The sequence below is a fragment of the Triticum urartu genome, chromosome 7A (genome assembly GCF_056163025.1).
Source record: "Triticum urartu cultivar PI428250 chromosome 7A, HENAU_Tu73, whole genome shotgun sequence".
Taxonomy (NCBI): Eukaryota; Viridiplantae; Streptophyta; class Magnoliopsida; order Poales; family Poaceae; genus Triticum; species Triticum urartu.
Window position 1 is genome coordinate 578,868,259 of NC_141879.1, and position 15,771 is coordinate 578,884,029.

At 44.6% G+C, this 15,771-nt stretch overlaps 1 pseudogene; it reads left to right on the forward strand.

The window, feature by feature from the left end:
• The first annotated feature begins 7,274 nt into the window (after positions 1-7,274).
• The window catches only part of LOC125519085 (uncharacterized), a 39,652-nt pseudogene continuing 31,155 nt past the window's right edge, over positions 7,275-15,771 (forward strand).

Sequence of the window (15,771 nt, forward strand, 5' to 3'; positions counted from 1 at the left end):
GCAGTACACCCCACATGGTGTCAGGAAGGCCATCTTTTCCACATCTTCCACCGCCATCTTGATTTGATGATACCCTGAGAACGCATCCAAGAAGCACAGCAGGTCACACTCAGCGGTGGAGTCAATGATCTTGTCGATGCGCGGGAGTGGGAACTGGTCTTGAGGGCAGGCTTTGTTAAGATTGGTGAAGTCGATGCACATTCGTTCCTTCCCGCCTTTTTTCGGCACCACGACATGGTTCGCCAGCCATTCGGGTACCGGACCTCTCGGATGGCACCTGCCGCTTCCAGCTTGCGTGTCTCTTGGACGATGAAGGCCTGCTTCTCAGTGGACTGCCGTCTCGCTCGCTACTTCACGGGGCAGACATTGCGGCATACCCTTAGATAATGCTGGATCACCTCCATCGGGTCCCCTACCAGCTGATTTGGCTCCCACCTGAATATCTCCTTGTTCGCGCGCAAGATCCTCACCAAAGCTTCTTCTTGTTCCTGGTCGAGACCGGCTCCTATGGTAAAGGTGGCTCCTGAAGGCCTGTCCTCGCTGACCGGTACCTGCTTGGTTTCCGCCTTGTATTGGGTGAACAATTGCTTCTTCTTGGTGGGCGCGGCCTCCCTGGTCGTGGGGGCACCTGCGTCGGCTGGTTGTGCTGCTGCCGCGGTCTTGAAGGCGAGCCTGAGCACCGTCACGGCCTCCTTAGTGTCCCCCTTGATGGTGAGGATGCCCTTGCTCCCTGGCATCTTCATGAGGTTGTAAGTCGGGTGATTCGCTGCCATGAACTGAGCGAGAGTCGGGTACCCGAGGATGGCGTTGTACGGGAGGCCGATGCGAGCGACGTCGAAGTCCACCAGCTCGGTGCGGTAGTTGTCACGTGTGCCGAAGGTGACAGGGAGGCGGATCTGTCCCAGGGAGTGGGCAGCTCCACCACCCACTCCTGAGAAGGGCTTACTAAGGCCGAGCCGCTCGAGTTGCACGTGGAGAAGGCTGAAGGCTTCCACGGAGAGCAAGTTGAGCCTGGCACCACCGTCGATGAGGGTCTTGGTGACGGCCACTATGCAGATGGTGGGCATGTAGAGCATCGGGAGCACTCCGGAGCCGGCGGTGGAGTCGGGGTGATGTTCTGAGCCGAAGGTAAGGTCGGCCTCTGGTGCAGCCCTACCCGGGGGAGCCCCGGGGCGCCTGGAGGTGGCCCCGATCTGACGGAGGAACGGCTTGGCGTGGCGGTTTGACGGCGGCGCTTGGGAGCCGCCCAGCAGGGCCGCAACTGCGCGGTGCGCCGGCACCGCGTAGCGAGCAGTGAAGAGGTCGCGGAGCTCCTCCCAAGATGCCATCGTGGATCTGGGAAGGTTGAGCAGCCAGGTGCGTGGCTCACCGGCGAGGGCCATGGGAAGCCAGTTGGCCATGACCTTGTCATCGCCCCTGGCCTCGAGGACGGCCTCCTCGTACGCCAGCAAGAAAGCCGACGGGTCCGCCGCGCCATCATAGCGCGGCGGCATCTCCGGCCTGAACTAGGGCGGCCACTACACCCGCCGCTGGGCGGGGGCCAGAGCTCGGAGCCCCTGGCCCCGTTGTCGACGCTGATCGTCGGAGTCGGCGGTAGGGCACCTGTCATGTGGGCGAAGCGCGGTGGCGATGGAGCGCAGATTGACGGAAGGGAAGCCGCGGCACACCCCTACCTGGTGCGCCAAATGTCAGATGTGTGGTTCCGGCAAACCCTTAAGGTTCCAACACTGGGGTGCGCGCGAATTCTTTCCCTCCTACCGATCTACGCCCTTGCTCGTTGAGATCTCGTGGACGAACTCAATGAACTCGTAACACATGATTTATATTGGTTCGGGCCACCGTTGTGGTGTAACACTCTACTCCAGTGTGGTGGTGGTGGATTGCCTCTTGGGATGATGATGAACAATACAAGGGGAAGAACAGCCTCCTGAGGTTGAGGTGTTCTTGTGCGTGGCTAACTTGTGTGGGTGAGAGAGTGATCTAAGATGCCGTCTCTTCGCCCCCCTTTTCTATGGTGGTGGCTAACCCTACTTATAGAGGCCCTGGTCCTCTTCCCAAATATTGAGCGGGAAGGGAGCCAACAACGGCAGGCTAATTTGAAGGGGGACAGCTAGTACAAGCTATCCTGACAAAGGGTGGTCCGCGCCTGCGAAAGGCTCTGGTGGTGACGCCGTCTTGGGCTCCACGATGACCTCCGTCTTGCCGTCCTTCTGGACTTGGTCTTGTTGCACCAAAATGGCAACCTTTGCCTGATGCCTCGGTACTCCTCGCCTGCGCTACTTTTCTTAGAACCAAAGAGGAAACAAGGACGCTGCGCGTGCTGGCGCCCGCCTGGTGTCGATCATCATGGCTCACGTCACGAGAGCCTCGTGAGGTTCACCTCGCCTTGATATCTCTGCTCCCCATGAGCCTGCCTGAATAGGTCGCTCCCGAGGAGGTCTCGTGTCGTCCTCCTCGCGAGGCTTGGCCCCTCGCGAGGGTCTTGGATGCCTTGTTGATGAAGATGGGCCATACGGCCAGCTGGCTTAGCCACGCAGCTGGCCGCAAGCAGGCAAGTCTGGGGACCCCCGTTCCCAGGACGCCGACAGCCTCCCCATCGCACCGTAAAACTCTGGCCAGGCCATCCCTGTACCCCACATCTTCGGTTATTCTTCAGCAACGGCAGCCCCACCACGCACCCGAACCAGTCAATTGTCGCACTCCCCCTCCGCCTATGACTACACTGCTGCATCTTCCCTGGATCCCGTCTGTTTCCGTCTGAGGCCTCGCCACCATCCTCCGTCTTGGTGCGCTTGCCGCGGAGCCACCGTGCAACATTGTCAGCAAACGAGAGGAATCAGACTGTACATGGAGAGGTTGACAGAAGGGACCCAACAGGCCCATTGCCGTATGCAAGCAAGTGCCTTCTTATTACAAGCAAAACAAATGCTTCCTCCTAATGGTTTCATGACATCTGGGTCCCATCCCATTGTCAACGTACTCAGTAAGCGAGAGAATTGCATAAGGAGCGGCTGACACCAGGGACCCAACAGCTCGCACAATTATTTTCTTGTTTTTTAGATGAGGTGGAGCAGAGTATCAATTGGGCTATGTGGTGGTTGTGGCCAATCTAGCCCAGGATTTTGTTTTATGTTTACCACATGACCAGCCCACCTGTTTTTTTTCTTTGTGAAAATGGCTAGCCCAACTTTATTTTTTTCAAGAATACCCAACCGAGGCCTAGTTGCTTTTCACCGCCCTGCTAGGATGCAAACCAGAAAATGAGCTATAACTAATAATAAATAGGCCGTAAACTAAAAAATAGCAAAACAACAATTAGTTTCAAATTTCGTTTTCTTTGGTTTTGAGATTTTGAATTTCATATTTTTTGTGGTGAAAATTTCATTGGATTTTAGATAGATATATATACTTATTTTTGAAATTAGTTTGAATCTGACTCGAAATTTCGGGATTAAAATAGTTTAAACCCCTCCGAAATATGCAAAATTTCATTGAAAATTTTAACCCTTGCCTGAATATGGGATGTAATGTTAACAAATGGAATATGGGCTGCAATAAACTCCTTAAGAATTAGCAAATGGGCTGTAAATTATTGATAATAATAGCAAATGAGTTGTATGTTGTCTGCCACTGATTTGGAGGTTGACTTGTGGGCCTACTAAGTTGACGCATACGCAAGGTTTTGTCAACTTATTGTCAACACACAATTCTAGCCACAGTGCCCGATGGATGTACATCCAACGGTCATCGTGGTTCTTTAATATCTGATCTTCTTCTTCCATACGTCCAAACCAGCGCTAGTGGGACCGCCTGCTCCCACCTTCGGTGGCTAGCTGTGCTGCCACACAGGACTCACCGCCCCACCCTACTCCCATTGCTGGCCAGGCCATCCCTCTACTCACCCATACCTCCTGTTATTCTCCGGCAACGGCTGCCTCACACCATAGCCGAACTAGTAAACCCTCGTACTCCCCTCCACGTGGGAAACCACTACCGACTCTTGCCCGGTTTCAGGTCCTTCCTTTCCTAGGACTTTCCATCGTCCATCGCAATGGCATGGCGTCGTCAACTTGGTCAATGAACGACAACCATCAGAAGAGGACTGTACATGGAGAAGCTGATAGCTGGGACCTGCGACGTCCATCGTCGCATGCAAGGAAGAGCCTCCTTATTACGTGCAAGAAAAATGATTCCTCCCCTGATAACTAGGTCCCACCAGCTACATCTTCGCACGCAATGAATTGCTTCCTTATTACATGAAAAAATGCCTCCTCCCCCTGACAGCTAGGACCCACCAGCTACATCTTCGCACGCAAGGAAGTGCCTCCTTATTACATGCAAAAAATGATTCTTCCACTTGACAACTAGGACCCAGCAGCTACATCTTCGCACACAAGGAAGTGCCTCCTTACTATGAGCAAAAAATGATTCCCCCCCCTAACAGTTGGGACCCACCACCTACATCTTTGCATGCAAATAAGTGCCTCCTTATTACATGAAAAAATGATTCCTCCCCCTGATAGGTAGGACCCACCAACTACATCATCGCACAGAATAAAATGCGTCCTTATTACATGCAAGAAAAATGATTCCTCCCCCTAACAGCTGGAACCCGCTAGCTACAACTTTGCATGCAAGGAAGTGCCTCTTTATTACGTGAAAAATGCTTCCTCCCCCTGACAGCTAGGACCCACTAGACATGTTCACACGCACGGAAGTTCCTCCTTATTATGCACAACAAAAATGATTCCTCCCCCTGACAGCTAGGGCACACCAGCTATATCTTTGCATGCAAGGAAGTGCCTCCTTATTACATGGGAAAAATGCTTCCTCTCCCTAATAGCTAGGACACACTAGACATCTTTGCATGCAAGGAAATTCCCTCCTTATTATGCTCGAAAAAATGATTCCTCCCCATGACAAATGGGACCCACCAGCTATATCTTCGCACGCAAGGAAGTGCCTCCTTATCACCCCTGACAATTGAGACCCACAAGATAAAAGCGTACGTAGTGTTATCTGTCTGATCGTAAAACATGTACGGACATACTAGTCGATCGGTCTCTTTGTAATGATGAACCGTGACTGAGGAAGGAATGTCATGTGTCATAGTAGAGCCCCTAATTTGCAGTTCAGGCAGTCCCGTCTAAATTGTGTACACATACGTACAACAACGCTGCAAAAAATACGGCCATGTATGTACATGCGGGCGGGGTCTCGAATGCGTACTCGCGCATACGTACGACCATGGCTCGTGTTTTCGTGTACATGGAGAGGCCACCAACGGCATCAATGGCCTCGTGTTTATCAGCAACCAACTGGCTGGGTCGGAATGGAGAAACAACATTGTGTTCATCGGGAGGCAACCAACTAGGTCAAAATGCATTCTGTTCATTGGGAGCCAACATGCTTGGACAAAACAACCGAACCAGGGTCCTGTTCATTCACCCCACAGGCTCAGGGTCTGGCGTACCACAAAATGGAGGAAACACACTTATGTTCAACCGCACACAGTCGAAATGGGGTCATGTTCATCGGGAGGGGTCTGGAGTACTGCAAAACGGATGAACCAGACTTTTGTAATCAACCGCCTATGGTCGAAACATGGTCATGTTCATTGGGAGGGGTCTAGCGTACCACAAAATGGAGGAAACGGACTTCTCGCAAACCTCCAACGGTCGAAATGCATCCTGTTCATCGGGAGGGGTGTGGCGTACTGCAAAACGAGACTCCATGGGCTACTGTTCATCCATCGTCGACTTCCCCCAGCCTCCACGGGCTACTGTTCATCCGCAACTGCTTACGGCCTCCCCGATCGACCAGGCTCCTCTTCATCTAGTGCCAACCACTTGCACATAGCCAGGGTACTACGCATCCACAACCAACCCACCTGCTGGGGTCGGGCGTAAGAGTGGGCGGAAACGACGTGAACTGTTCATCCACAGCCAACTAACCAGCTAGGTAAACTCACCATGTCTCGCACAAGGGGCTCGAGCGATGAGTCTCGACTCATGTCTATCTATATCATGCGCGTGGCAGCAACATGCACTATTCATCGAGAGGCAACCCGACATCGGCTGGCTACGTCTCGCGTGGGGTCTAATCGGCTTGAGTAAGCGGCAAGAAGGATCGATCTAGTTCAGTTAGTAGCGAAGGAATCGCTCAAGTTCAGTTAGCAGTGAAGGTATCGATCGAGGTCAGTACATAGTGCGAGGGATGGATCGGTCGTTTTTAGTACTTAGTGCAAAGGCGTCAATCGCTCAGACTTAGTAAGAAAATACCTCGCATAGGTCAGTTAGTGAATACGGCTCGCACACACGCGTGCGTACGAGAGAAACACGCAAACGACTTGGTCGCTTGGGCCTGACCACCCCTACCGTATACCGAGAACTCCCTAAAAATTTCGTCGCCCTTACTTCTACCACAAATTTTTACGTCATGGACGGACCAAAGAATGTCATACAGGTCCGTCTCTGGCCCGCCTAGGACAAAAATACCATTTTCTGTTATAATTTTTTGGCATAGAAGTAGGAGCCCACCGCATCTATGATGATATGTGTTTTTGTCACAATTATCGTCGTAGAAGTGTCTCATCCATGACATAATATTTTTCCGTTCGAGCCATAATGTCATGGATGTGACTTGTTTTGTGGCGTGGCAGGGCCATTTATATCATGCCTTCAAATAAAACTTTGTTCGATTTAACTCCTCGTTAGTGTTTCCAAATAAGGATGTAGGTACACAAAATATAGCAATTCTTTAATGCTTTCAAATAAAGGGTGGGAACATGTACACACATATCAATATTTTACTTCCAAACAAGGATGGGAATATATTGATATATGAGTATTTGGGTAATCATTAATAGTTTCCATATAAAAGCATGTTCACAAAAAGGGTATGCCATTGCTCATAATAGATATATAGAAACATAGTCTACTCAAATAGCAATGGTAACATCAAATTTTAATCAACTTGGGGCTACTGATAAGGGGAAAATTAGAACTTCCCTTTTTGTCATTCGAAAAGCTTTATGAGCACCAAAATTTATCATACACAGTTCTCTAAATGTCCATGACAGATGGGCCCAACCATACAAAGATGAAACTTTTTTAGTAAACTCCGGTAGTATTGTAGAGAAGATACACAATCGTAATGGTCCTTTCCCTTCTATATAAGGGGCTCCCATATCCTGATATCTCACACCAATTTCTCTAGATCATACTAGCTAGATATTCGTAGTAGAAAGTTGATTTCCAGTTGTCCATTTTAGTATGCCAAGGAAGGAGAGGAGATTGGGTATCAAGTACATCCACAATTAAAAAGAGCGTGCCGTCACCTTCTTCAAGCGGCGCGTTGGTTTGTTCAAGTGCTCCGCTGACCTCACTGCCCTCACTGGAGCGAGTGTCGCCGTCGTCCTAGAGACGAACATCAGAAAGATGCACTCATTTGGGACACCATCAGCTGACCCCATTATTAATGGTTTCCTAGATGGGGTTCCACCAACGAATACGTCCACTCGTGGTGTGCTGGCTACAAGGATTGGCCAACTATAATCTGAGGTGGCTCAGTTGGAGGATGAGTATACAATGGAGTATAAGAGAACTAAACTATACATCCAACGTATGAAGGAGATCCAAGTTGGCAACCGTGGGATGACATCAAATCTCATATTCTCCAAAGAAGAAGATCTCAATAAGCTCTTCAATGACATGTCGCGTGTCTAGGAGAACATTAGGCATCAGTTGCCTCTATTGCATCATGGCCATCAATTGCATATCAATGGCCCAAGTGCAACCAAAAACCTGCTACCACCGAGAGGCCTATCATGGGGTAGCCCGGAGACCACTGCTTCACCATCCCAATCATCATCTCCTCACCATATTTCCCAAAATCTAGTACTTTCGGTCCCAATACCAACACCAATGGAATACATGTCGTTTCCAGATTTTCATATGAAGTTGCCACAAGTGTTCCAATCTACTCCTTCATCTTTAGCACAACATTCAGACTTTGTTCTGTCACCAATTCCTAATCAGGTACATGAGCTACCTCCGCAACTGGATTTGGACCATCAGACTTGTGAATGTCCTCACGGCATACTAGATAAACTACATAACTATGCAAGTGTTGACTCAACATTCAAGCTTTCGATCCCAATACCAACATCAACGGAACACATGCTGGTACCAGATTTTCATATGATGTTACCACAAGTGTCCCAATCTATTCCATCATCGTCGACACAACGGTTGGACTTTTTTCTACCACCAATTCCTGATCAGGTACCTGAGCTACCTTTGCAGCTAGATTTGGACCTTCAGACTTGTGCATGTCCTCACGACATACCAGAGAAACCACATAACTATGGAAGTGTTGACTCAACATTCAAGCACAACCTAGAGGATTCCTCCATGTTGATCGACTCCAGTGGCAATAACTTCGTTGTTGAGGACCCCTTTGGCTACGAACACTGGGCTTATGCTCTTTCTGATCAGTCATACTATGAAGAATTCCTACAGGGTAATGCTTACTTGGGTTGTAATGGCACTAATGTAGGCGAATTGTCCATGGAAAATGGTGGATATGATGTCGACGCTCCATGAAAAGTGTTCTTCTAGTTGGCAAGGTGCCGATACTAGCACATTGTATGGACTCTGGTAGTTGCCATTAAGTGCTATGTGAACAATCTAGCTAGTAATATTTCAATTATGTATTTTTTCATTTGGTATTTTAAACCTCTTCTGGGCAACAATATGCATGTCGAATGATTTTATTATCATTGAATACTTAATATGTTCTTGCTGATACAAAAGCATGTTGGTTTGTATCCCGGCGATGAACTAAGAAGAACATGGATTTTAAGTAATGCCCCACTTTAGGATGTTATGTCAAACATTATTAATTTGATTTTAGAGAAAGGGTATGCTCGTTGAGTAAACTCAAATTTAATGTAGCTAGGTCCAACTTTGGCTTGAGAGAGAAGCATCAATTACTTATTGCACAAGTTACCAACAAAAAGTAACAACCCGTAAGATTGTGTGATATTGAAGTAAATCGAAGTGTTTCTTAATACATGCTAATGTATCTTTTCATTAAATTAAATAGAATATAACTCAAAATATATGATGCGCACTAATTTTGTATGTTAGTACCACATAAAAATATTGCAAACATAGAAAACCACAACATGTTTTTGAAACTATATGTGAACATTATTGTTGTCTATTCGTACTAGTGTATCCATGTACAATGTTTCTCATATCTAAGAGTCATGTAGACCAAGGTATACGCATGCCCTTGGGTTCTACAAGGAGTCTACTACCCTAATCGGTATATGGTTTGGGTTACCTAAAGGAAGCCTTGCAGGTTCTTAGTAAGAGGCCATGAGTCCTAGTCATACACGGCCTAAAACATTCCACCAGTACATGCAAAAGATATCGGAGAGTCATCTACCCCGCATGTTAATCTAGGAACTTGAATAATAACACTTGATGGTGAATGTAGGTAGCGACGGTTTGTTTCGAAACCCTAGCAGCCATGATAATTAAAATTTGCATAAATCGATTAGGGGTGTATAACTTGGTTTTTGTTGGATGGGCATGTGATGTGATATAGCCTTCATCATATTAATGAGAATATGTGTGAGATGTCTATATGTTGTAATTATTAACATTACCTGTGTGTCATGGTTCTCCATGATGGCTAGAGCCATGTGATTGTAATTTTTATGACTTGTGTGTGAAATTCATGTTGCATTTATTTTTATTAGCTATAGATAGCATAGTATTATTTTGTTCATCGACATGGTGGTGAAAAGTTTTGTGGTGGCGGACCCCAAATGCAAAATCCATATGCAAAGACGGAAGAGAAGAGTTGAAGAACCGGGCCATGGTAGAAAACTTCTGCCATTAAGGAAAGTAAAACTGAACCCTTCCCGAGCTCTCTCATGCCTTCAATGATTTAGGCTGTTGGATTGCGCATCTCGGTCGTACCTGAGCGTCCAAGGCACTTCTTTCTCCCACATGGGCTGGTACTGAGGCAAATATCCTCAGACCGCTATTCCCGTAGCCATTATAAGCTTCTCGTTCACTGAGATACTCTAACATTGGATGCCGAATGAACGATCATGATTGTGCTCCGCGTCTTCTAGCCCCGCCCACCTCGCTCCCCTTCCCACACCAAACCCAATCCCCACCCCCGCCCTCTTGGCCTTCTCTATGCCAGACTTTGGTGCACCACCACTGGCATCATTGCAGCAAAGGGAGAGACGACAATGGCAATGGAAGACTGGAGCGGATCGCCATCTCCACTCATGACGCGACACCCAAGCTGCTCCACCCAAACAGCGATGCGTACGCCCTGCTCCCTGATGACCCACAAGTGTACATGATCAATCGTAGTCCTTTCGATAAGTAAGAATGTCAAACCCAACGAGGAGCAGCAGGAAATGACAAGTGGTTTTCAGCAAGGTAATTTCTGCAGGCACTGAAATTGTCGAGAACAGATAGTTTGATAGCAAGATAATTTGTAACGAGCAAGTAATGGTAATAGTAAATAAAGTGCAGCAAGGTAGCCCAATCCTTTTGTGGCAATGGATAGGCCAAAACGGTTTCTTATAATAGGCAAAGCGTTCTTGAGGGTACATGGGAATTTCATCTAGTCACTTTCATCATGTCGGTTTGATTTATGTTTGCTACTTTGATAATTTGATATGTGTGTGGACCGGTGCTTAGGTGTTGTTCTTACTTGAACAAACCTCCTACTTATAATTAACCCCCTCGCAAGCATCCATAACTACGAGAAAAATATTAAGATAAAATCTAACCATAGCATTAAATTTTTGGATCCAAATCGGTCCCTTACAAAGTAGCGCATAAACTAGGGTTTAAGCTTCTGTCACTCTAGCAACCCATCATATAATAACTACTCCACAATGCATTCCCTTAGGCCCAAATGTGGTGAAGTGCCATGTAGTCGACGTTCACATGACACCACTAGGACAATCACAACATACATATCATCAAAATATCGAACACACATATCAAGTTCACATGATTACTTGCAACATGATTTATCCCGTGACCTCAAGAACAAAAGTAACTACTCACAAATGATAATCATGCTCAAGATCAGAGGGGTATTAAATAGCATAATGGATCTGAACATATAATCTTCCACCAAATAAACCATTTAGTAATTAACAACAGGATGTAATCAACACTACTAGTCACCCAGATGTACCAATCAAAGGTTCCGATATAAAGATCGAACACAAGAGATGAACTAGGGTTTGAGAGGAGATGGTGTTCTTAAAGATGTTGATGGAGATTTCCCTCCGAAAGATGAGAAGGTTGTTTGTGATGATGATTACGATGATTTCCCCCTCCGGGAGGGAAGTTCCACCAGCGAAATCACTCCGCTGGAGGGCAAAAGTACTCCTGCCCAAGTTCGATCCCGAAAGTCCTCCCTTCATTTTATCTAGGTCAAAATGACTTATATACCAGAAGATGGGCACCGAAGGTGGGCCGAGGAGGGCACAACCCACTAGCGTGCGCCAAGGCTCGTGTCTTGTGCTCACCAGGGTGGCCCCCTCCGGTAGTTATTTGCTCCAGTATTTTTCATATATTCCAAAACAATTCTCCATAAATTTTTATCTCATTTGGAGATGTGCAGAATAGGTAACTCTGGCGTAGCTTTTTCAAGTCCAGAATTCCAGCTGCCGGTATTCTCCCTCTTTGTGTAAACCTTGCATATTATGAGAGAAAAGGCATTATAATTACTCCAAAAAGCATTATTATGCATAAAAACATAGTAACTAATAGTAGGTGAACACGATGCAAAATGGACGTATCAATTCCCCTAAGCTTAGACCTCGTTGGTCCTCAAGCAAAAAACCAATATCGAAAACATGTCCACATGCTTAGGGAAAGAGAGAGGTGTCGATAAAAACAAAATACGGACATAGAAGCATCATGCATATTATTATAACAACAAAAAACTTTATCATAAAACTTTATCACATAACTTTAATCATATAACTTCTCATGAACAAGTAACAATTCATCACAATATCGAAGTAGAAGCATAAACTCTATTGAAAACCAACAAAATATGTTCTCAGTCAACTTTGCAACTACAATTCATCATATTTTCAGGAAGGATCTTGTATCGAAGCCTTTTGGCAAGTCCACATACTCAACGATCATATAGTCTTCTGTGATTGCTAACACTCACCGCATACCCATGAGAAAAACTTTCAACCAGACACATAAGGAAGACAGGGGCTTATAGTTTCGCCTCCCAACGTATTCACCTCAAGGGTGATGTCAACAATAATAACTCATGCTCATTCACATCCAACTGGATATATGTGCCTAGATCTTTCCTCACCACATGATGCTTGCAAAAGAGAAAATAAAAAGGAACAGGGAAGAATACTTTGACTCTTGCATAAAAGTAAATACATAAAAGTAAAACACATAGGCCCTTCACAAAGGGAAGCAGAGGTTGCCATGTGCTTTTGGTTTGTATGCTCAATCTCTTAGGGCAAAAGAATGTCACATTATATTGCCACTTGTGATAGCAACCTTTATTATGCAGTCTATCGCCTTTATTACTTTGCCATCACAAGTTCGTACAACGCTCAATTTTCTCTTACACTAAATGATCCAACACATTTAGAAGCAATTTTTATTGCCTTATTGCACCGATGACAACTTACTTGAAAGATCTTACTCAATCCATAGGTAGGTATTGTGGACTCTCAAAACAAGATTAGGGTTTAAGGGTTTTTGGATGCACAAGTAGTATCTCTACTTAGTGCGGAATTTTGGCTAGCAAAGATAGGGGGCAAGCACCACATGTTAAAGGATCTATGAGAATATAACTGCTATGTGAGTATGAACAAGTATAAATCATTACATTTTCTTCCACATCCAACGTTAACAATTTTGGCATATAGTATTTTGATGAGGGCTCACAATCATAAAAGATGTCCAAGATAGTTTATTTGCATGTGAATCTTCTCTTCCCTTATTAATTCTTTCATGAATTGCATCATTGACCAACGTTATGTTTGTCAATCTCCAATAAGTTTTACCACTTATACTTCTCCTTATGTGATGTCATTACTTACCATAAGATTAGCATATGATCTTTTTCATTTATTTTTCTTCCTTTTATTTTGATTGGAACATAAAAGTAAAGAAATAAAAACTCGAACTAAACTTTATTATATATCTTGCACACTATTACAAAGATAGATACATCACTAAGCAAAACACTCGAAGAAAAGATCGAACTAAACTTTTATTCAACTAATTCAAAAGATAACAAAAGATCAAACTAAGATAAATAAAGGCAAAGAGAGTGGTGTGATACGACACAGGCCACCTCCCCCAAGCTTGGCACGAGCCAAGGGGAGTGCCCATACCCAATACTCAAGTCTCCTTTGGTGGTGAATAAGGTGATGGTGGTGGTGGTGATAAGGTAGTAGCTTCACACCTCCTCCTCAGCTTACGCTTGAGGAGGGAATTTTCCTCCCTCAAGTCATCAATCTCTTATTCCAACATTAATATATTTTTTCATAATTATTGTTTGTTTTCTTGCAGAAGACAAAAAGGGATAAACTGGATCTTAGGTTTCTTTGCTTTATTGGGAAGACTTGACTTCTTCAATTCCACGTACATGTCCCCAGGTTGAGGCAGTGGAACTTCATATTCATCTGAGCTTGTTTCTTCCTTCCCTTTCAGATCATAGTCTTCTTCTTCCTCCGTAGTCCAACCATAATGTTCCACATCTCCGTAAACCTTGGGATTTGCAATATAATCAGCAACATAGCTCTCACCCTCCGAGTCTTGTGATGACATATTTTCAGATCTGTCAAGAAAAATAGCGAGAAAGAAGAGCAGAAGATTTCTCTGCCATACGGTGGTTAATAGGTTCGGGGGGTATATAAAGATTTTTTATCTTTGGAAACAAGCAAAACAAGGGGTAAACAGAGTCAGGAAGGTGCCCGAGGTGGGCACAAGCCAGGCGCGCCCTGGTGTCTTGTGCCCACTTCGCTTGCCTTCTCGGTTGTTTATTATTTTCCTATTTTTTGTAATATTCCAAAACTGAAAAAAATGCGGATTTTCCGGAGTCCGTTTACTTACCGTATCACGTACCTCCTCTTTTTTCATGATTCTGGAGTGTTCCGGAAGGTTTCATTTATGTGTTCCTTGGCTGTCATGGTTTGGATAATATTGCTTTCAACATTAATAGGCGTACCTGAAATATAGTACTGTTTGATTCTTTCCCCATTGACAACCTTCGGATTAGTACCTTCGGCATTATTTGTTTTGACAACTCCAGAGCGATAAACCTCCTCGATAATATATGGTCCTTTCCATTTGGAGAGAAGTTTTACTGCAAAGAATATGAAACGAGAGTTGTACAAAAGAACATATTCTCCAACTTTGAACTCCTGCTTTTGGATTCTTTTATCATGCCATCTTTTCACTTTTTATTTAAATAGTTTGGCATTTTCATAAGCTTGGGTTCTCCATTCATCTAGTCAGCTAATATCAAATAACCTCTTTTCACCAGCAAGTTTGAAATCATAGTTGAGTTCTTTAATTTCTCAATATGATTTATGTTCTAACTCAACAGGTAAATGACAAGCTTTCCATAAACCATTTTATAAGGAGACATACCCATATGATTTTTATATGCTGTTCTCTAGGCCCAAAGTGCCTCATCCAATTTCTTAGACCAATTCTTTTGGGACCTATTAACAGTTTTTTGTAATATTATTTTTATTTCTCTATTTCTAAGTTCAACTTGACCACTAGAATCAGGATGATAAGGTGATGCAATTCTATGGTTAACATCATACTTGGCAAGCATTTTATGGAAAGCACCATGAATAAAGTGTGAACCACCATCAGTCATTAAATATCTAGGGACTCCAAACCTTGCGAAAATAACTTCTTTAAGTATTTTTATGGAAGTATTGTGATCAACACTACTAGTTGGAATAGCTTCTACCCACAGTAACATAATCCACAACAACCAAAATATGAGTATACCCATTAGAGGAAGGAAAAGGTCCCATATAATCAAAACCCCAAACATTAAATGGTTCAATAGTAAGTGAATAGTTCATAGGCATTTCTAGATACTTACCGATATTACCAATTCTTTGACATTCATCAGAAGATAAAACAAACTTACGGGAATCCTTGAAGAGAGTAGGCCAATAAAACCCAGATTGCAATACCTTCTAAGCAGTTCTATCTCCTACATGATGTCCTCCATAAGCTTCAGAGTGACATTTTCGTAAGATTTGTTCCTGTTTATGCTCAGGTACAGAACTTCTAATAATACAATATACTCCTTTATGGGAAACTAGGTAAATGTAATGTCTTAAATCATAGAAGATATTTTTATTTTGTTGGTATGTGAAACTAGGTGGTATATATTTAGCAAAAATGTAATTAGCATAGTCAGCATACCAAGGAGTGTTATGGGAAACATTTATTGCAGCAAGTTGTTCATCAGGAAAGCTATCATCAATAGGTAGTGGGTCATCAAGAATATTTTCTTACCTATACAAGTTATGTGCTACGGGGTTCTCAGCTCCTTTTCTATCAGTAATATGTAAATCAAATTCTTGTAGCAGAAGAACCCACCTAATGAGTCTAGGTTTAGCATCTTATATCAGTGCTAAGTGCGACCCCGTCCCACCTAATATCTTTCTGGAAAGGCTTTTCAAGCCATCCGTGGTGT